The sequence below is a fragment of the Mustela putorius genome, unplaced genomic scaffold (assembly GCF_011764305.1).
Source record: "Mustela putorius furo isolate JIRA1106 unplaced genomic scaffold, ASM1176430v1.1 tig00000577_pilon_pilon_pilon, whole genome shotgun sequence".
Lineage (NCBI taxonomy): Eukaryota > Metazoa > Chordata > Mammalia > Carnivora > Mustelidae > Mustela > Mustela putorius.
In genome coordinates, this window is record NW_025421421.1 from 1826337 (window position 1) to 1848672 (window position 22336).

The 22336-nt window shown below is 39.9% G+C and overlaps 1 pseudogene; it reads left to right on the plus strand.

Moving 5' to 3' along the window:
- Nucleotides 1–22336, plus strand: part of LOC101670179 — a 39352-nt pseudogene that overhangs the window by 2198 nt on the left and 14818 nt on the right.

Here is a 22336-nt window from a genome sequence, read left to right on the forward strand (position 1 = left end):
CACTATACACTAAGTTGGGCTAAGCCCTTCAGATGAATTTTCTAAGTTAATTTTCACAATAATCATAATAGGTAGGAAATACATTTTCTAGCTTCGTTTTAGCCACAGATTTAGAGACTTAATGATACTTATCAGTTTGTGGCACACTTTCATGACTGGCATGCACATGCGAATCTCCCCATCTGGCAGGCATGAGTTTTTAATATTTTCTTCCTTTATTTCTTTTTTTTTAATTTATTTTTTTTATTTTTTGTAAACATATATTTTTATCCCCAGGGGTACAGGTCTGTGAATCGCCAGGTTTACACACTTCACAGCACTCACCAAAGCACATACCCTCCCCAATGTGATAATCCCACCCCTTTCTCCCAACCCGCCTCCTCCCAGCAACCCTCAGTTTGTTTTGTGAGATTAAGAGTCACTTATTGTTTTTCTCCCTCCCAATTCCATCTTGTTTCATTGATTCTTCTTCTACCCACTTACGCCCCCATGTTGCATCACCACTTCCTCATATCAGGGAGATCATATGATAGTTGTCTTTCTCTGCTTGACTTATTTTGCTAAGCATGGTACGCTCTAGTTCCATCCATGTTGTCGCAAATGACAAGATTTCATTTCTTTTGATGGCTGCATAGTATTCCATTGTGTATATATACCACATCTTCTTGATCCATTCATCTGTTGATGGACATCTAGGTTCTTTCCATAGTTTGGCTATTGTGGACATTGCTGCTATAAACATTTGGGTGCACGTGCCCCTTTGGATCACTACGTTTGTATCTTTAGGGTAAATAACCAGTAGTGCTATTGCTGGGTCATAGGGCAGTTCTATTTTCAACATTTTGAGGAACCTCCATGCTGTTTTCCAGAGTGGCTTCACCAGCTTGCATTCCCACCAACAGTGTAGGAGGGTTCCCCTTTCTCCGCATCCTCACCAGCATCTGTCATTTCCTGACTTGTTGATTTTAGCCATTCTGACTGGTGTGAGGTGATATCTCATTGTGGTTTTGATTTGTATTTCCCTGATGCCGAGTGATATGGAGCACTTTTTCATGTGTCTGTTGGCCATCTGGATGTCTTCTTTCCAGAAATGTCTGTTCATGTCCTCTGCCCATTTCTTGATTGGATTATTTGTTCTTTGGGTGTTGAGTTTGCTAAGTTCTTTATAGATTCTGGACACTAGTCCTTTATCTGATATATCGTTTGCAAATATCTTCTCCCATTCTGTCAGTTGTCTTTTGGTTTTGTTGACTCTTTCCTTTGCTGTGCAAAAGCTTTTGATCTTGATGAAATCCCAATAGTTCATTTTTGCCCTTGCTTCCCTTGCCTTTGGCGATGTTTCTAGGAAGATGTTCTGCGGCTGAGGTCGCAGAGGTTGCTGCCTGTGTTCTCCTCAAGGATTTTGATGGATTCCTTTCACACATTGAGGTCCTATATTCATTTTGAGTCTATTTTCATGTGTGGTGTAAGGAAATGGTCCAATTTCATTTTTCTGCATGTGGCTGTCCAATTTTCCCAGCACCATTTATTGAAGAGGCTGTCTTTTTTCCATTGGACGTTCTTTCCTGCTTTGTCGAAGATTGGTTGACCATAGAGTTGAGGGTCTATTTCTGGGCTCTCTATTCTGTTCCATTGATCTATGTGTCTGCTTTTGTGCCAGTAACATGCTGTCTTGATGATGACAGCTTTGTAATAGATATTGAAGTCCGGAATTGTGATGCCACCAACTTTGGCTTTCTTTTTCAATAACCCTTTGGCTATTCGAGGTCTTTTCTGGTTCCATATAAATTTTAGAATTATTTGTTCCATTTCTTTGAAAAAGATGGATGGTACTTTGATAGGAATTGCATTAAATGTGTAGATTGCTTTAGGTAGCATAGACATTTTCACAATATTTATTCTTCCAATCCAGGAGCATGGAACATTTTTCCATTTCTTTGTGTCTTCCTCAATTTCTTTCATGAGTACTCTATAGTTTTCTGAGTATAGATTCTGTGCCTCTTTGGTTAGGTTTATTCCTAGGTATCTTATGGTTTTGGGTGCAATTGTAAATGGGATAGACTCCTTAATTTCTCTTTCTTCTGTCTTGTTGTTGGTATAGAGAAATGCAACTGATTTCTGTGCATTGATTTTATATCCTGACACTTTACTGAATTCCTGTACAAGTTCTAGCAGTTTTGGAGTGGACTCTTTTGGGTTTTCCACATATAGTATCATATCATCTGTGAAGAGTGATAATTTGACTTCTTCTTTGCCGATTTGGATGCCTTTATTTTTCCTTGTGTTGTCTGATTGCTGAGGCTAGGACCTCTAGTACTATGTTGAAGAGCAGTGGTGATAATGGACATCCCTGCAGTGTTCCTGACCTTAGCAGAAAAGCTTTCAGTTTTTCTCCATTGAGAATGATATTTGCGGTGGGTTTTCATAGATGGCTTTGATGATATTGAGGTATGTGCCCTCTATCCCTACACTTTGAAGAGTTTTGATCAGGAAGGGATGCTGTACTTTGTCAAATGCTTTTTCAGCATCTATTGAGAGTATCATATGGTTCTTGTTCTTTCTTTTATTGATGTGTTGTATTACATTGGCTGATTTGCGGATGTTGAACCAACCTTGCAGCCGTGGAATAAATCCCACTTGGTCGTGGTGAATAATCCTTTTAATGTACTGTTGAATCCTATTGGCTAGTATTTTGGTGAGAATTTTTGCATCTGTGTTCATTAAGGATATTGGTCTATAGCTCTCTTTTTTGATGGGATCCTTGTCTGGCTTGGGGATCAAGGTGATGCTGGCCTCATAAAAGGAGTGTGGAAGTTTTCCTTCCATTTCTCTTTTTTGGAACAGTTTCAGGAAAATAGGAATTAGTTCTTCTTTAAATGTTTGGTAGAATTCCCCCGGGAAGCTGTCTGGCACTGGGCTTTTGTTTGTTTGGAGATTTTTAATGACTGTTTCAATCTCCTTACTGGTTATGGGTCTGTTCAGGCTTTCTATTTCTTTTTGGTTCAGTTGTGGTTGTTTATATGTTTCTAGGAATGCATCCATTTCTTCCAGATTGTCAAATTAGTTGGCGTAGAGTTGCTCATAGTATGTTCTTATAATAGTTTGTATTTCTTTGGTGTTAGTTGTGATCTCTCCTCTTTCGTTCATGATTTTATTTATTTGGGTCCTTTCTCTTTTCTTTTTGATAAGTCGGGCCAGGGGTTTATCAATTTTATTAATTCTTTCAAAGAACCAGCTCCTAGTTTCGTTGATTTGTTCTATTGTCTTTTTTGGTTTCTATTTCATTGATTTCTGCTCTGATCTTTATGATTTCTCTTCTCCTGCTGGGCTTAGGGTTTCCTTCTTGTTCTTTTTCCAACTCCTTTAGATGTAGGATTAGGTTGTGTACCTGAGACCTTTCTTGTTTCTTGAGAAAGGCTTGTACCGCTATATATTTTCCTCTCAGGACTGCCTTTGTTGTGTCCCACAGATTTTGAACCGTTGTATTTTCATTATCATTTGTTTCCATGATTTTTTTCAATTCTTCTTTAATTTCCCGGTTGACCCATTCATTCTTTAGAAGGATGCTTGTATTTGGGTTCTTTCCAAACTTCCTTTTGTGGTTGAGTTCTAGCTTTAGAGCATTGTGGTCTGAAAATATGCAGGGAATGATCCCAATCTTTTGATATCGATTGAGTCCTGATTTAGGACCGAGGATGTGATCTATTCTGGAGAATGTTCCATGTGCACTAGTGAAGAATGTGTATTCTGTTGCTTTGGGATGAAATGTTCTGAATATATCTGTGATGTCCATCTGGTCCAGTGTGTCGTTTAAGGCCTTTATTTCCTTGCTGATCTTTTGCTTGGATGATCTGTCCATTTCAGTGAGGGGAGGGTTAAAGTCCCCTACTATTATTGTATTATTGTTGATGTGTTTCTTTGATTTTGTTATTAATTGGTTTATATAGTTGGCTGCTCCCACATTGGGGGTATAGGTATTTAAAATTGTTAGATCTTCTTGTTGGACAGAACCTTTGAGTATGATATAGTGTCCTTCCTCATCTCTTATTATAGTCTTTTGCTTAAAATCTAATTGATCTGATATAAGGATTGCCACTCCTGCTTTCTTCTGATGTCATTAGCATTGTAAATTCTTTTCCACCCCCTCACTTTAAATCTGGAGGTGTCTTTGGGCTTAAAATGAGTTTCTTGGAGGCAACATATAGATGGGTTTTGTTTTTTTATCCATTCTGATACCCTGTGTCTTTTGACAGGGGCATTTAGCCCATTAACATTCAGGGTAACTATTGAGAGATATGAATTTAGTGCCACTGTATTGCCTGTATGGTGACTGTTACTGTGTATGGTCTCTGTTCCTTTCTGATCTACCACTTGTAGGCTCTCTCTTTGCTTAGAGGACCCCTTTCAAGATTTCCTGTAGAGCTGGTTTGGTGTTTGCAAACTCTTTCAGTTGTTGTTTGTCCTGGAAGCTTTTAATCTCTCCTTCTATTTTCAATGATAGCCTAGCTGGATATAGTATTCTTGGCTGCATGTTTTTCTTGTTTAGTGCTCTGAAAATATCATCCCAGCTCTTTCTAGCCTGCCAGGTCTCTGTGGATAAGTCAGCTGCCAATCTAATCTTTTTACCATTGTATGTTACAGACTTCTTTTCCCGGGCTGCTTTCAGGATTTTCTCTTTGTCACTGAGACTTGTAAATTTTACTATTAGGTGATGGGGTGTGGGCCTATTCTTATTGATTTTGAGGCGCATTCTCTGAACCTCCTGAATTTTGATGCTCGTTCCCTTTGCCATATTGGGGAAATCCTCCCCAATAATTCTCTCCAGTATACCTTCTGCTCTCCTCTCTCTTTCTTCTTCTTCTGGAATCCCAATTATTCTAATTGTGTTTCGTCTTATGGTGTCACTTATCTCTCGAATTCTCCCCTCGTGGTCCAGTAGCTGTTTGTCCCTCTTTTGCTCAGCTTCTTTATTCTCTGTCATTTGGTCTTCTATATCACTAATTCTTTCTTCTGCCTCATTTATCCTAGCAGTGAGAGCCTCCATTTTTTATTGCACCTCATTAATAGCTTTTTTGATTTCAACTTGGTTAGATTTTAGTTCTTTTATTTCTCCAGAAAGGGCTTTTATGTCTCCCGAGAGGGTTTCTCTAATATCTTCCATGCCTTTTTCGAGCCCGGCTAGAACGTTGAGAATTGTCATTCTGAACTCTTGATCTGACATATTACCAATGTCTGTATTGATTAGGTCCCTAGCCTTGGGTACTGCCTCTTGTTCTTTTTTTTGTGGTGAATTTTTCCATCTTGTCATTTTGTCCAGATAAGAGTATATGAAGGAGCAAGTAAAATACTAAAAGGGTGGCAACAACCCCAGGAAAATATGCTTTAACCAAATCAGAAGAGATCCAAAATCGTGAGTGGGGAGAAAGGGGATGAAAAGAGGTTCAAAAGGGAAGACAGAAAAAAAAAAAAAAAAAGAAAAGAATTAAAAAAAAAGAAAACGAATAAAGAAAAATATAAAAAAGAAAAAATATATATATTAGATAAACTAGTTAAAAAACTTTAAAAAAGAAAAGGGTAAAAGTTAAAAAAAAAATTTTACCCGAAGGCAAGAGAAAAAAAAAATGAAAAAGAAAAAAATTAAATTAACTGCAAGACAAAAAAAAATCACAGGGAGAAAGCCATGAGTTCCATGCTTTGCTTTCTCCTCCTCTGGAATTCTCCTGCTCTTCTTGGTATTGAAACCCCACTCCTTGGTAGGTGAACTTGGTCTTGGCTGGATTTCTTGTTGATCTTCTGGGGGAGGGGCCTGGTGTAGTGATTCTCAAGTGTCTTTGCCCCAGGCGGAATTGCACAGCCCTTACCAGGGACTGGGCTGAGTAATCCGCTTGGGTTTGCTTTCAGGAGCTTTTGTTCCCTGAGCGCTTTCCATAGAGTTCTGGAGGTCGGGAATACAAATGGTGGCCTCCTGTCTCCGGCCCGGAGGAGCCGAGAGCCCGGGGCCCCACTCCTCAGTGTGCCCTCAGAGAACAGCGCCCAGTTACTCCCATCTGCCTGACCTCTGGCTGCGCTCCGAGCTCACCGAGCCTGCGACTGGTTCAAGGTAACACCGAGCTGTGAGCTTACTGTCGGCTCTGTCTCTGTAGCCGGCTTTCCCATTCCAATACCTGCAAGCTCTGCGACACTCAGACACCCCTGATCCTTCTGTGACCCCGCAGGACCGGAGGCCACGCTGACCCTGCGTGGGCTTTGCCCCGGTTTAGCCTCTGGAGCGATGACCCTCAGTGGAACAGACTTTTAAAAGTCCTGATTTTGTGCTCCGTTGCTCCGCTGCTTGCCGGGAGCCGGCCCCTCCCCCCCAGGGTCTATCTTCCCGTCTCTTTGGATTCATGTCTCCGCTGGTCCTACCTTTCAGAAAGCGTTTGTTTTTCTGTTTCCAGAATTGCTGTTCTTCTTCTCTTCGATCTGCCGATGGATTTGTAGGTGTTTGCAATCTTTAGATAAGCTATCTAGTTGATCTCCTGCTAGCTGATGTAGTTTCAGCCTGCTACTTCTCCGCCTTCTTGACTCCTCCCCCCTCTTCCTTTATTTCTAATCTCTGTGCCCATTATCTTCCTCACAGGCAAATTCACACTTAACTTTGTTAATACAGGTCTCTAGATAAGCGTGCCTTTACCTGTCTTTGCTCAACACAGAGCTGTATGTGTTCTTACTTTATATTAATTGCTATTAAAAGTTTCTTTTACAGAATCATTAGACACTAAGTGACAGAACTCTACTGGGGGTACAGGCTGTACTGGTTGTTGGTTCTAGCCACTACACAGGATTACCTACCACATTTCACCAAAACCTCACCATGATAGGCATCTGTGTTTTCTACTTCCCACTATCAAAACTCTGCACTATGGTGAATGTACAATGGAAATCACTGTTTGTAGGTCAAACATAATTTATTATTTATAATCTCATGGTATTAAGACTAACCTTAATATCTGGAAAAGCTACACTCTAGATCATACAGACTTTTAAAAAAGACATTGAAAGCAGTTGTAGACAGATGGCAGAATTGAGAGGAAGGTGCAGAGTTCCCACATACCCCGCCCCCACATGTTCAGTATCCACATTATCCCCAACTGTCTGCACGACCCCTGGAATGCTGCATTTCTTACAATTGGTAAACCTATATTGACACATTGTTATCCCTAAAGTCAAACTTCACATTATGACTCTCTCCATGTTGTAGACGACTCCTAAAGCCATATATCGTTCATGCAAGTATGGGACAGAGTAAAACAGGGCCATAAATTAGAGCCCTCTATGCCACCTATTTACCCCTTCCTCCCCAACCCCTCATCTTTTTACTGGGTCCCTAGTTTTGCTTTTCCCTCAATGTCCAATAGTTGGAACCCTGCAGCAGGCAACCTTTGAAGATTGGCTGCTTTTACTTCACAGAGTCTTCTCATGATTTCACAGCTCATTTGTTTTGTGCATGAGTATTATGTTGTCTGGTTGCTCCACTGTTTTATACACATCCCTAATGAAGGAGACCTTTGTTGTTGTCAGGTTTTGGTGACTAAGAATAAAGCTGCTGTAAATCTGTGTGCATGTTTTTGCATAGACCGTTTTCAACCCCTTTGGACACATAGCAAGGGGCGTGATTGCTGGATCCCCCTGATATATGAGTATATTAGGTTTTGTAATAAAGGGCCACATAGGGGCACATGGGTGGCTCAGTGCGTTAAAGCCTCTGCCTTCGGCTCGGGTCGTGATCCCAGTGTCCTGGGATCGAGTCTGGCATCGAGCGCTCTACTCAGCAGGGAGCCTGCTTCCTCCTCTCTCTCTGCCTGCTTCTTTGCCTACTTGTGATCTCTGTCTGTCAAATAAATAAGTAAATAAAAAAGAAACGGCTACATAGGCAAAATTTTTTTGAAGGGCCATAGGTCATACAAATCTTCACTTCAGTAGGTCCTATAAATTCTCAGCAGAATGACTCTAACAATTTTGTCAAATCAGCAGTGTTGGAAGGTCACCATTTCCACATTCTCCCTTCCTAATGGTAAAATCACAATTTCCAGTTTTTGAAACTCAGATTATGTTCATACAGAGAGTGTCTGTCTGTTTCTAATTTCTGCTTCTCTGATTCATGTGGAATACTGCTTCTTCTCTGTTAGCCACTTCCTCTTCCTTTTCTCTGCATTGCCTGGTCACTCTGTTCACCCATTTTTCTGCTACACATTCTTTTTCATCTTTCTTTTTTTTTTTTTTTTTTCTTCCCAGAATTGTTTTCATTTCAGGTATGGATCAATTTTCAGTTTTATACATTTTACATATTTTCTCCTGGCTACTTATCCTCTCAGACTTAGTTTATGGTGTCCAACAAGTTGTACTTTTGATGTTTCATTTAACAAGAGTTGCTTGCACTGGGATTAGATTTTCCTCTGTGAATTTTCTATATTAAATTTTTGTTTTGATATTTGGGTATAAATCCAACTGAATTTCACCTTTGAAGAATGAAGTACAGCTCTACTTTGGTTTGATTTCACCAAAACCATCTCTTAGACAAGAATTCCAAACAATGCAAGTGATTTATGAGATAATATCTTTAAAAAAAATCAGCAGGGAGTGGTTAAGTGAAAAAAGGAAAAGACCAGTGGAAGGTGAGTTTTCTTCCAACAGGCTATCATGGTTTGTAACTGGAGAGTAACACCACCCCAGGGGTCATTTCCCACTGAGGGACAGTTGGACTCTTAGCCACTTCTAGGTTATCCCCCACACCCCTCTTGGATAGGGTGGGTTCCCTCATAGAAAGCTCTCAGAGGGTGGATGATATGTGCTGCTAAAACTAAAGGGACTTGTCTTAGAACACGCAACAGAGTTCATCACTTTCTCATTGATAGATTGAGATTATCTCATTGATAGATCGCCATATTTGTCATATGCCCTTTTACTAGGTGCATAGATCTGTTTTCACGGGTGCCTGTACCTGGATGTGTATTTAAACAACAGAACTTCAACTAATGAATGACATTGCACATGATTTGTCAGGCTGTCTCCTAGATGAAGTATTGGTTTCCGGCTGTCTTATTTCTTCCCTTTTCAGCCTTACTAATTGTTAATGATAAAGAGGTGAGGGTGATCCATCTGCCTTTTCAAAGTTAATCCTTCATTCAGCAAATCTATTACACTCATGCTCTTAATGGATTCTGTTGCATTTTCGATGAGATATTAGATCACTTGCAAAAAAAAAAGTTTTTCACCTTTCCACATATTTACCGGTTTCTTTCATGTAATATTATATTAGCCAGGATCAGTAGTACCATTTTATGCAGTATCAAGGATTTAAAAAAATATATCATCATTTATGTCTAATATAAGAGGAGTACGTCTAAAATATTTGTATGTGGAATTAATTTTACTTCTTAGGAATTTTTATACTGGTCTAATTTTCTGAAAATGTGAATCATAATTAAAAGTTAATTTTATCAAATGTTCTATATCTGATGAAATAATGTCAATATCTCAGTTCATTGATAGGAATTTTTTAACAGATATATGAATTATATAATCACCCTTTGTATATCAGGAATGAATTCCATTTGAATATTATATTTTTGAATTAGGTCAGTTGATTTTTATTTTAGTCTTGTAAAAAATTCAAATGTTTTTCATTGGCAGTAAGATCACATTTTAGGTACTTTCTGTGAATGCACACATACATATATGCACAGTGATTATCTCATTTGGCCCTTCGGTTCACAAGGGTGAACTAAAAACATGTATTACATATTCATAACTGTAACAATTCTGATTTTTGAGTATACCTATTTTTAACCATCAAAGCTTTATGTGCAGTTCTCCATGTGAAATCCCCATGTCAGATCCATATATCCCCCAGTAACATCCTGACGTACAGAAGGGGCTTTGATGAAATAAATCCTTGGGCTCTTGAGTTCATGGAAGGGTTTCCTCTCTTCGAGTTTTCCTTTCCATCAGATGATCTGAACAATGCACAGATAGGCAGTTATTTTTCCTAGGTAAAAAAGCGTAAGGCCTTCCCTTGCCTAGTCTAGCCCGTCAGTTGTCTTCCCAGATCTCTGCTCATGATTTCTGCAAAACTGCTCAAGTGCTCCCAGCTCTGCAGCTCATGTTCTTCCTTTCACCCATTCCCACCACACCTTTGTACCTGTCACGTCACTGCCCCGTCTGCTCACGTACCTGTCAGGTCACTGCCCCGTCTGCTCACGTACCTGTCACGTCACTACCCCGTCTGCTCACGGTCACGGGGATCCTCCCTGTAACACCCCCTTGGTCCATTTTCAATTCTCGGCTTTGATCACCTATAAGAACCATTTTCAGTAATTGATCCCATCTTCTTTTCTTTCTTTTTTTCCCCCCTTCTTTTCTTTTTTGAACCAGTTTTCTGTGTTGGTCACTATGTTTGTGTCCTCTTTCTCTTGTCAGGCGATCTCATTTTCTGACATCTCTTTTTTCTGCTTGTCATCATTGTAGTGTTCCAGGATTGCCATTCCCTGTACTTCCAAGACATGTGACCCTCTCCTTCTCCTGGTGCCCCCACCCACTCCCTGCTGTCAGTGCTATCTGTGGATAGTTACTCCCCCACTTCTGTCTCCAGCTCAGACCTCTCTTCCGAACATCACTCTTGAACCTCCAACCACCCACTCCACACCAGTGCCTGCCCACCTGCCCATCTTCCCACCAGACCTGCCTGTGTGGTGGCCTCCATTGGCCTGCCCAGTCTCCAAATCTCTTTCCTATTTAACTCCTACAATTGTCTCTCATAGGTGATTAACCCTTTATAAAATCTCTCAAAATATATTCTGACCAGTTCTTAGCATTTTTGCTGAAACCACAGTCCAGTGATCTTTCAGTTAGATGATTGCAGTGGGCTTGTGAGCACTTTCCGTGACTGTACTCAACACATGAGCAGAGCCCTCGTGATGCACGTGGGTACTCATGTTACCCAACTGTCAGACATCCAGCTCTGTGTCCCTACTCCACTCCTGGTGGAGCCACAGTCTTCTCCTGCATTAGGCTTTTAGACTGGTTAAACCCCTTTTCTTTTCCTGGCCTCATCTCATACTGGATTTCTCACCCAGGCTTTGCAGGCACGCTGACCTCCTCCTGTTACAGAGTCCAGCTATACTCTACTACTCAGGAACCTGAGACTGAATGGTCTGCTAGCACCTTTGGGTCCTTCAGGATTTTTTTCAGAGGTCACTTTCTTATCAAGGGTGGTCCTACTTGATTTCAAATTCCCACCTCCTCCTAACACTTACATTCCCTATTCCACTTAACTGGATTTTTTCCCCATAACCTTGCTAGGCTTCTGACCTACTAAATATTTTCCTGCTATATCTATTTGTGTTCTCCAGTTTCCCCTGCTAGGATCATAAGTTCCAAAAAGGCAGGGGTTTGTTTTGGTGTTTATTTTTTTTTCTTTTTTTTTTTGTTTGTTTTTTGTTTATTGTTTTCCCACCAGTATATTCCAATAGTAGAGAACAGTGAGGTCTCCCAGGGAAAACAGTCATGAAATTAACAGAGACACTCTGACTCATTAGATCGAGTAACTTGTGGTTGTCCCTCCCTTGATGTACAATGTTCTTGATCTTGGTCAACGTGGGCTACTCTGCCAGATGGGTTAGTGCATTTGTCTTCTGTCATGGGGCTTCCAGATATACTCTCCAGGCTCTACCCCTCCTAGATACCCCAAGACACCAAAAAGGAAATTGATAATATTTTTACTGATCCAGTTGTGAGAATTACATGTCATCTGTATCTGTAACTTCATAATTGCCATTGATGGCATGTGTAACTGCCAGTGTGATATGACCATCCTCACCTTGAACTCTGTAGGGATTTATGACCACCTGAACTTCTGTGACCAGAGACAACTCCTAGCAAGTGAGTGCAGTCAGTATAAATGTGATCTGCCCCTTTCACTGACTGTGTAATCTGAGAAGCTACTTGAGTAGTCATCATTGGCTCTGAAAGTTGTTCAATGAACTTATCCATAACCTAGAAATTTTTTTAAAAATGCCTTGAAATTAATTGGAGTTTTCATCCCCAAGGGTTCATGCCAAACCACTGTAGGAGGCATCAATAAAAAGAGCAGTCGTCTTATTCTGCAAATTAAGAATCTTTTCCTAAGAAATAGGATCTATACGAAGCACCATGTATTGCCCAAGTGTGAAGTGATAAATAGAAATATGTACCCAGCCAGAGACCTTTGCAATTAGAGAAACATTCTTTGCTTCATCTTTTTGCAAGGTCGGATTCAATTAGCATGTTCAGTGGACAGTGGAGTCCTGGCTTTTCTTTACAACCTGTAATGGACTCAATTATTTTTCAGGGTTCCTTCCATTCTGTAAATACGCCAGTATTGCTTGGTTGAAAACTAAACATTTTAATGAGAACTGTGGCTCCTAATTCCTCTCATTTCTGGAAATCTCATATAGTAGCAGAAATGTCCTATCAAGCATGATGAGTAGCCAGACAGTAAACAGTTTTGCCTAAACTGTGCAGTGTCTGTTGAGTGTATACTGAGTGTATTAATAGAAATTCCAAGCTTACCTTTAGTCATCTTGCCATTCTCTAAATCAGGTGGTCATTTTCTCTTAGTAGCATGATCAGGCAGACATGTAAAATAATGATAGTCACTCTAGCATACCTCCATCAAATGTCAGTGTGACCAAAAAAAGTACACTAAAAAGTAGGGAGTTCTGCCTATCAGTGACTCCCCATCTGTCTTCTGCCACAGGAACCATCTCCCAGTAAAACTGTCAGGACTCAGGCCCCTGGATTACAAATACGGTGATGTACTGGGGACAGGATGTTGGCACCATATATTCTGTTTCCTTTTCCCCTGTCATTTCTAGGGTCCAGTTCCTCCCGTATGGCTGTGAATTATGTAGCAGAAAACTTACAGAAGAAAACAGGATCTCCTAAGTGAATGCTAAGTAAACCTCTAATTGACAGGCTGCTCTGGATGATAGTCTTATCATTATTAGGGTACCATCCTTGTCCACAGAAGATAGCAGACCGGGGTATTATTTCTTTGTTTCTCTACCTTGCTCATTCTGCCATGCAGGAGTCCACATTTAAAAGCTGGTCATGTTCCAGAAGTTAATTTGTGAATCAATTGTTTGGAACTTGGAATACGTTTTCACATAGAAACAATATTAAAAATGGTTAGGTTCCTAGGACAACATACCACATGCCTACTTAATCTGTAATAAACATTAATCTAGAACCTAACCAAGCTGGATCAAACAGGCTTGATTTATTAGTTTCAATGGGAATATATTTTTACTAGAGGGGAAGGCAGAACTGTGTCTTAGCCCTGCCCCATCTCCAATGGACACACATAGGTATATCTCAACTCCTCAGTACCAGGATTTTGAGGGTGCAGAACTAGACTGAGAGTTCACTGCACAAGTCTGTCAAGGTTTCATCTGAGAGATGAGAAGGGGGCATTTAGGAAATTCTAAATATGGAAGCTTAGGGAGAGTGATTTGTGCAAAATCAAAACAAAAAATGCAAAAACAAAACAGAAAAGCCAATAGATTGTGTAAAGAACATTTGTTAGAGTATGAGGCCCTGTTTTGACCTAGGCTGGAGGTGCTCTTCAGACTCTAAGTGATAGCTGTTCTGTGTGTGCCTGGGAATGGCTGTGAGCCTACCCAGGTATTGATTCTGGGAAGCTTTATACTTGGAGAAGTCTAAGTTATGTTGTCTAAGAACCACACCAACTTTAATGGCTTAAAACAACACACTTTTATTTCTCACTCCTATTATGTATCCATCACGATTTGGTGCCAGGGTTTGGACATGGAGTTCCTCATGAGTGTAATCACTCAGAATCCCAAGGTAACAGCGTAGCCAACATCACAGTAGTTTCCATGCATCATGGCAGGAGAGAAAGCTCAAGAGGCTCACAGTGAAGGCCTCCGCATGGAAGGGGCCCGTGTTTCATTCAACTCATTAGCCAGAACTAACCATGCATCTGCCCTGTCCAGAAGAGGAAAAACTGCAATCTCACTGTGTTTCTTGAAGCAGGATGAGATGAATGTCTGGGAAGGAAACCAGAAATATTTTGAAGGTTTTAAGACTGCCACACATTATTAACAAACTATACCTAAGCAGGACTGAATAATTACTGTGTAAATTTCTACCGCTAATTTTGAGGATCTCAGATAGGTGCTAGGAGGATGGTATTAAGCAAGGATTTCAAGCTCAGATGCTTGAATAATTACTGAGGTCGGGTTTATAATGTATTTTTAAAGGCTATTTTTCCTGTAATATGGAGCTATCTTTGTTACGTTGAACCAAACAGTGAATTTTTCTCCTAAGAGAAATGTGCTCTAACGGAAGGAATTGACTTGAAGTCTTTTCCTGCTGCCAATATGATGGAAAATCAATTTCATGATTTTGCTTTTGTCCTTGGATAGCACAAAAGGCTGCTTCTCCTGCATTAGATCTTCCTCCTTGATCCATTCCCTTTCTTGTGCAAAATCAAGCATGCATCCTGAAGTGAGGTTGAGTACAGTCTATGGGCTCAAAAGTTACTGTCCCTCTGATTCTCACAACTTCCAGGGCAGGAAGGAAAACCCATCATGCAGAGAGGGCTTAGTGCTTCTTTGTGACCTAATTGCTGATATTTTATTTTAAAAAAAATCTTCTGTTCATGATAAAAGAAAATATTTCAATTTACTGGGTGGAAAAATGTTCCCAACTGATTTTAATAGTCAAGTAGCGGACTACTTTTGAAATAAAAATAATATTTGAAGTTCAATTTGAAGTCATTTAAAATCTGATTCTTGGTATTTGCTGACAAAGTCTTAGGGTTTTTATAGGTAAAGATAAAAATCCTTTAATATACATGATAATGGCTTTACCTTTTTTTCTATCCTATATTTATATATATGTGTAGATACACATACACATAATATTTTGGAATGAACAAATATTCTGAAAAATACAGTTTTTCCATATACATTAATATTAAAAATTTTTATTACGGCAACCTGATTTTTTTTGACAAGATGAATAATCATGAATCATGACATGATATGATTGGCTCATTAAATCATTTGGATGTGGTAGTTACAATTTTCCATTTGGGTATGTGTGTTAGAGAATATGAATGTTTTACTTATCTGATAACACTTTCTTTTATTAATTTAGCTATTCTTTTTTTTTCTTTCTTTTTTCTTTTAATTCATTTGACAGATAGAGATCACAAGTAGGCAGAGAGGCAGGCAGAGAGAGAGGAGGAAGCAGGCTCCCCACGGAGTAGACAGCCCAATGCAAGGCTCAATCCCAGGACCCAGGAATCATGACCTGAGCCAAAGGCAGAGGCTTAACCCACTGAGCCACCCAGGCGCCCTTAATTTAGCTATTCTTTTAGTAATTGAGCAAGTATTTATTGAGTATGTACTAGGTAACTGCCATATAAGAGTTCTATAAAAAACCTCTACATTCAGCCAGGGTAATTTTAGTGTGATGAGATGGACAGTAAACAATTAAATGCGCCAAGTATATAATATGCCAGATGGTGAGCATGCAATGAAGGGAAATAAAATCAGAAAGGAGAATAGCCCTGTTATGGTTAAGTCAGATTCTTTGAATTGGGGAATTATACTTAAAAAATTATGGATTGATTCATTTAGAAACATTGTATTGCTTAAAACAGGCTGAGAGGGAAGGAGGAGGAAAGGGGAGATAATTTTCAAGAAAGAGAACTTATACTTAATGATGTAATAAATGTCTTCTCCACATAGAACCTAACACAATTTGGGATTCCGTTCATCACATGTAACCCATCAGAAAGCAACAACATAGTTTCTCTTGACCTAACTGAGCGTCTGTGGGTTTGCCCTCTAGAGAAGTGATAAAACTGAATACATTACATCTCTCTCCCTTCTATTTATTTTCTTGCCTCTCCTGGGTTCATCAAGCAGGCTAAAGGGTTTCCATGCTGAGTTCCAGTCACGCATTTTTCAAGTGTTAAAACACAAAAGCGAAACCTTTAGGGAATTTTATTTTTATTTTTTTTTATTTTATTTTATTTGTAACAGAACAGGTTTAAAACAGATGCAATTTGTGACATCCAAAATAATAAAAAGGAGGTCATTTGGGTTGGAGTGTGAATTAGAGGACCACAGGCACTCTCCCCAGCTACCATGGGCTCAGTTACAGATAGCCACAATAATACAAAAATTGCAATAAAATGAGTGAGATGAATTTTTTGGTTTCCCAATGCATATAAAAGTTATGTTTACACTATAATGCAGTCTTTCAATCGTGCAATAGCATTATGTCTAAAAATATAAACATACCTTAATTAAAAGAACAGTTTATTGCTAAAAAACGCTAACCATCATCTGAGCTTTTCAGCAAGGCATAATCTTTTTTTTTTTAAGATTTTATTTATTTATTTCACAGACAGAGATCACAAGCAGGCAGAGAGAGAGAGAGGAGGAAGCAGGCTCCCTGAAGAGCAGAGAGCCTGATGTGGAGCTCAATCCCAGGACCCTGGGATCATGACCTGAGCGGAAGGCAGAGGCTTAACCCACTGAGCCACCCAGATGCCCCAAGGCATAATCTTTTTTGTTGGTGGGGGTCCTGCCTCGATGATGGTGGTTGCCATCTGACCAGGGTCGTGGCTGCTGAAGGCTGGTGTGGCCGTGGCAAGTTCTTAGAAGAGACAGCCGTGAAGTTTGCTGCATTGATTGACTTGTCTCTCATGAGCAGTTTCTTTCATGTGATGCTATTTGATAGTCTTTTACCCACAGTAGAACTTCTCTCAAAATTGGGGTCCATCATCTCAAACCCTGCCACTGCTATATCAACTAAGTTTCTATGATGTTCTCAATCCTTTGTTGTCTTCTCAACAGTCTTCACAGCATCCTCATAGGAATAGGGAATAGACTCATCTCAAGAAACCACTTCTCTGCTCATCGACAGGAAGCAACTTGTCTGTTCAAGTTCTGTTGGGAGATTGCAGCAATTCGGTCCCATCTTCAGGACCAATTTCCGATTCTAGTTCTCATGCTGTTGCCACCACATCTGTAGAGACTTCCTCCCCTGAAGTCTTAAAACTTTATCTTGATTTTAAATAAAAAAAATTTGATATCTGCGAAGCACCTAAAAATGATGTGTGCCTGCATTTCATATTCTGTTCTAGGGATATAGGAAGTAAACTTCCTATACTATGTTGACAAATAAAAATAATCTTTTTACCATTGGCAATGTTAGAAATGGGAAGAGTCCTTTCATCAAGCCTTCTGGGTGTTTCCTTCATTAGCATCTACTCTCACTTCAGTTACTGGGTCTACTCAGATTTGAAAGGCAGTGTAAAGGGAAGCCAGTCGAAAAATGAAACCCCAAAACTTAACAAAATGAATAGTCTTTATTTCCTTAAAGGAGTTGCTGTGAAAAATGAAAGGAACACACACAATGCGATCGGTGATGACAAAGGAATGCCTTGCGCTTATGCGTGAGACACTGATAGGTACATTTATGGGCTGTATTTACAGAGCAAGAGTCAAAGTTAAGAGAGTGGAATTATGTTGTAACCTGTCCAATTAAATCCAAGTATAATAACTTCAGATTTCTTAATGAAAATAATGGAAGTGATGACCGTTTTCAGTGAGAAGCATCTTTGGAAATGCATGGGCTAAGTATTCTGTTTGCTGACTTTTAAAAGTGTCTTCTTGTCTTCAAGCTTAAGAATGAATATTATGACTGATAACGAAGCAGATGCATCAAGCTGAACTTTGGTAGCTTAGATACAATTTTAGCTCCTGAGCCTGCTTCTTCCAGTCAATGTTGAGTCACTGATGTGTGTGTGGGGTCAGAGGGTAAAACATTCTGAAGTGGATTGACTTTAATCCCCCAATACTCGCACATTCCCATTCCAAGGACACGTACACTGAGCCAGAATGCTTTTGCTCAGAGTCAACTATTTATAGAAGAGCAATTTTTTTCTTTTCTGGGGAGACTAATCCACCACAGTGGATCTGGTTTGATACAAAGAACACTAGGCTCCTGGTCAGAAGCGGTCTTAGGAAGTTTTCCGTAGGCTGTGAGGTTATTGCTGTTCTCTGCCTCAACATGCCATCCTTAGACAAATCCCTGATGATTCTCCTCTCTTCCTCATACAGAACTGCCCCCAATACCAAGCATCTTTACTAGGAACTGAAACTGCAAGTCAACATGTACACCGTTGTGATTGTGAATGGCAGTGAGCTTACGGAAGTGAAGCTTGTCTCATATGCCTGTGTCTTCCCAGGATTGCTGGCGTGGCTCTTCGGGCAACGCTGCCTGTCTCAGACTACACTTAAGATTTAGCAGCTCTGAGGCATGACTGCCCATCTGATCCCACCTCTGTGTAAATCTCAAAGATGCCACATAAACTCTATCTTAGATCAAACTGAAAACGTCAAACTGTGATGAGAATCCATTCAGTTGTACTTTGGCTGGTGTGAGTATTGACAAAGGGGAAGAAATTTGGTTTACATAGATAATACACTTGGGACAGCAAAAGGCCATGCTTTGCCTGATTTCCCTAGAATAACTGAGGGCCGGCATCTTCTACTTCCTCTACAAGGTGAATCAGGCAGTGGGGACATGTTTTCAAGGCATCAGAATCCCTGGGCGGGGGGTGGGGGCCGCAGATCTTTTTCACTCCTGAATCCAAATGATACTTACTTTTTTTATTATGTTCAGTTAGTCACTGTATAGTAAACCATTACTCTTTGATGCAGTGATCAACAATTCATCTGTTGCATGTAACACTCAGTGCGCATCACAGCACATGCCTCCTCAAACCCATTACCTGGCTGGCTATTCCCTCTCTCCATCCTCCTCCCCTGTGAGAACTTCAGTTCGCTTCCCCGGGACCAGAGTCCTTCATGGTTCCTCTCCCTCTCGGATTCCTCCCCCTTCACATTGCCCTCCCTTCCCCTGTCCTCATCTGTGCTATTCCTTGTGTTCCACTAGAGGGGATTGTGCTAAGTAAAACTTAATTTTTATGTGAGTTTGCATCCCCGTGTGCGTAATCCCCTGTAATCCCCGAGCGTGCATCCCCTGGAGTGTGTAACATTCATCAGATGAACTATTGCAGGCAGATGGGGTTCCTCTGATAGAAAGGAAATTTCTAGAAATTTCAAGTCCAGTTCAGGCATTTCTCTCATTTTATATACACATGATGCACGTTGCATTAGAAAGCTCTTGGTGACACAAGAAACAGAAAGAAAGCCCAAGAGAAGATAGTTTATTTCATACCATGTGCCTGTCCAGATTCACTCCTTTTACTTAACAGTGTTAAATAAATAATTTCATTGGTTAATTTTAAACTCCATTAAAATTTTAAACTGAAAATTTCTAGGCTTGCTTACCTATTTGAAGTTTCCCCTATCTTGAATTATATGAGCTAGAGAAAACTCAGACTGCATGTTTAAAAATAAAAAAAATATTCAATTCTGACAAGTTTAATGTATTCAATCTTAATTTTCTTATTTTATTCATCATTGAGGGGCCATTAATACAAGCTTTCTAAATTTTTAATGTGAAATCTTATAATCACTATCTTTTAGTAAACTAGAAAGGAGATGATCTGATTTTCATACATAAATTAATCTATAAATGAGAAACAAAAATATTAGAAAATTGAAGAGTAGTTTGAAAATCAGATTCAACTGTTAGTAACCAGTACATTTATTTATTTGTTTGTTTGTTTTAGATTTTATTTATTTGACAGAGATAGAGATCACAAGTAGGCAAAGAGATAGGCAGAGAGAGAGGAGGAAGCAGGCTCCCTGCTGAGCAGAAAGGCAGATGCGGGTCCCCATCCCAGGATCCTGGAATCATGACCTGAGCTGAAGGCAGAGGCTTTAACCCACTGAGCCACCCAGGTGCCCCTAACCGGTAAGTTTAATGGATAGCTTAAGTCAGATATAACAAGTCCTTAAACAAGTTTAGAGTATTTTATTTATTTTTTATTTTTTATGTTTAAAAGATTTTATTTATTTATTTGACAGAGACACGGCGAGAAAGGGAACACAAGCAAGGGGAGTGGGAGAGGGAGAAGCAGGCTTCCCACCAAGTAGGGAGACTGATTTAGGGCTCAATCCCAGGACCCTAGGATCACGACTTGAGCCGAAGGCAGATGCTTAATGACTAAGCCACCCGGGCACCTCAGATTTAGAATATTTTAAAGTTAAAACCATAATATTTTGCACATTGAAGTACACACAAACATATTTTTATTTTTTAAAATTTGATAGCTTGAGCACAAGCAGGGGGAGGGGCAGAGACAGAGGGAGAAGCAGACCATCCACTGAGCAGGGATTCCCAATGTGGGACTCAGTCACAGGATCCTGGGATCATGACCTAAACTGAAGGCAGATGCTTAACTGACTGAGCTCCCCAGAAGCTCCTATATGCACATTTTTAAATGAAAATAGTCCCAATCATTTGTAGCCTCTAAAACAAAGTAATGGCTAAATAAGCATTTTTAAAATTTGGTTAACTTATTAGTGTTTTATAAAGATCTTTGCAAGTGCTTTTTTCAGTTGTTGCTGCTTATTCATATTACATCATTTAGGGAACTGAAACTTAAGCAATTTGTTCTAGGACTGACAAGTATATGGGGAGCTAGAAACTAATGTGTGTTCTCAATCAAATCAACTTTCCAATACACTATACATACTGCTATCCATAGATGAGCATATCTGTAGAGATAGTCATTTGATTTTTTTGAAATACAATGTAGCACAATCCAATCATAACACATTAATCCCTCTCCTTACCATTACTTCTTCAATCCTACTACAGTTTGTTTTCCTTCTTGTAACATGTTGTATTTTTTAATTTTCTATGGGAAAATGTAGTTTAAAAGATAGAAGGTTAGGGAGTGAGACCTCTAATTCCAGGCCTCCAACCTATGGTCTCAAATCATTTTTGCCTTGATTCAGTTTTTCCTAAATTACATAAAATAAGGGAGTGGGACTAGCATTAGAGACTCCTAGTCCTGGCTGTGTATTAAAATATGGGCAGAGTGGGGTTGAGAGACACTTGTGTAATAATGGCATGGTGGTTATTTAAGAAAAAACAAAAAAATCTTAGGGCACCTGGGTGACTCAGTCAGTTAAGCGTCTGTCTTTTGTGTCAGGTCATGATCCTCAGGGTCCTGGGATTGAGTCTAGCATCCCTGCTCCATGGGAAGTTTGCTCTCCCCCACTCTTTCTGTGTCAAATAAATAAATGAAATCTTTAAAAAAAAAAAAAAGAAAGAAAGATAGAAAAGAAAGATTAGAAGTATATGTAAATTTTTTTTTTCTTAAGATTTATTTTAGGGACGCCTGGGTGGCTCAGTTGGTTGGGCAGCTGCCTTCGGCTCAGGTCATGATCCTGGCATCCTGGATCGAGTCCCGCATTGGGCTCCTTGCTCAGCAGGGAGCCTGCTTCTCCCTCTGTCTCTGCCTGCCACTCTGTCTGCCTGTGCTCGCTCTCTCTCCCTCTCTCTCTCTGACAAATAAATAAAAAATCTTAAAAAAAAAAAAAGATTTATTTTAAAGGGAGAGAGAGAACATTTGTAGGGAGAGGGGCAGACAGAGGGAAAGAGAGAATCTCAAGCAGACTCCACACTGAACATGGAACCCAACAGGGGGCTCAATCTCACGACCCCAAGATCAAGACCTGAGGTGAAACCATGAATCAGACGCTTAACAGAGTGAGCCAACCAGGTGCCCAGCATGTGAATTCTTTATGAAGGAAATAACATCTGCGATTTGTTTTCAAAAGTCTCAAGAAAGACAGAAGGAAAAAAAAAAAAAGAAGGAAAAGAGAAGGACAAGAAAAGTGAAGGAAATGAGAAAATGAAATTGTGTGTAATAAATAAAACAAGATGGTCCATACTGCTGACATTGGTAAATTAACATATGGGGGTTATTCTCCATTTTCATAAGGTTGCCAAGTTCATTACAAACCAACCAAAGAGGGTGCCTGGGTGGCTCAGTGGGTTAAAGCTTCTGCCTTTGGCTCGGGTCATGATCTTAGGGTCCTGGGATCAAGCCCCACATCGGGTTCTCTGCTCAGCAGGGAGCCTGCTTCCCTTCCTCTCTCTCTCTGCCTGCCTTTCTGCCTACTTGTGATCTCTGTCTGTCAAATCAATAAATAAAATCTTTAAAAAACAACAACAACAAAAGTTCAGGCTCCAATTCCTCGATTTCTAGAGATTTTAACTCAGCACTCCCTGATTTCAGGTGAGGTGTCCAGGCCACTGACACCACTTGGACACTTCATTGAAATAGGAA